Below are 1,028 nucleotides of genomic sequence, written 5' to 3' on the forward strand. Positions count from 1 at the left end.
CTCTGGTCCGTTCATGTCGTTCCCTCTGGTCCGTTCATGTCGTTCCCTCTGGTCCGTTCATGTCGTTCCCTCTGGTCTGGTCTGTTCATGTCGTTCCCTCTGGTCCGTTCATGTCGTTCCCTCTGGTCTGTTCATGTCGTTCCCTCTGGTCCGTTCATGTCGTTCCCTCTGTTCCGTTCATGTCGTTCCCTCTGTTCCGTTCATGTCGTTCCCTCTGGTCCGTTCATGTCGTTCACTCTGGTCCGTTCATGTCGTTCCCTCTGTTCCGTTCATGTCGTTCCCTCTGGTCCGTTCATGTCGTTCACTCTGGTCCGTTCATGTCGTTCCCTCTGTTCCGTTCATGTCGTTCCCTCTGGTCCGTTCATGTCGTTCCCTCTGGTCCGTTCATGTCGTTCCCTCTGTTCCGTTCATGTCGTTCCCTCTGGTCCGTTCATGTCGTTCCCTCTGGTCTGTTCTGTTCATGTCGTTCCCTCTGGTCCGTTCATGTCGTTCCCTCTGGTCCGTTCATGTCGTTCCCTCTGGTCCGTTCATGTCGTTCCCTCTGGTCTGGTCCGTTCATGTCGTTCCCTCTGGTCCGTTCATGTCATTTCCTCTGGTCTGTTCATGTCGTTCCCTCTGGTCCATTCATGTCGTTCCCTGTGGTCCGTTCATGTCGTTCCCTCTGGTCTGTTCTGTTCATGTCGTTCACTCTGGTCCGTTCATGTCGTTCCCTCTGGTCCGTTCATGTCGTTCCCTCTGGTCTGTTCTGTTCATGTCGTTCCCTCTGGTCCGTTCATGTCGTTCCCTCTGGTCCGTTCATGTCGTTCCCTCTGGTCCGTTCATGTCGTTCCCTCTGTTCCGTTCATGTCGTTCCCTCTGGTCCGTTCATGTCGTTCCCTCTGGTCTGGTCCGTTCATGTCGTTCCCTCTGGTCCGTTCATGTCATTTCCTCTGGTCTGTTCATGTCGTTCCCTCTGGTCCATTCATGTCGTTCCCTGTGGTCCGTTCATGTCGTCCCCTCTGGTCTGTTCTGTTCATGTCGTTCCCTCT

The sequence above is a fragment of the Sphaeramia orbicularis genome, chromosome 16, assembly GCF_902148855.1.
Source record: "Sphaeramia orbicularis chromosome 16, fSphaOr1.1, whole genome shotgun sequence".
In the NCBI taxonomy this organism is placed as follows: Eukaryota; Metazoa; Chordata; class Actinopteri; order Kurtiformes; family Apogonidae; genus Sphaeramia; species Sphaeramia orbicularis.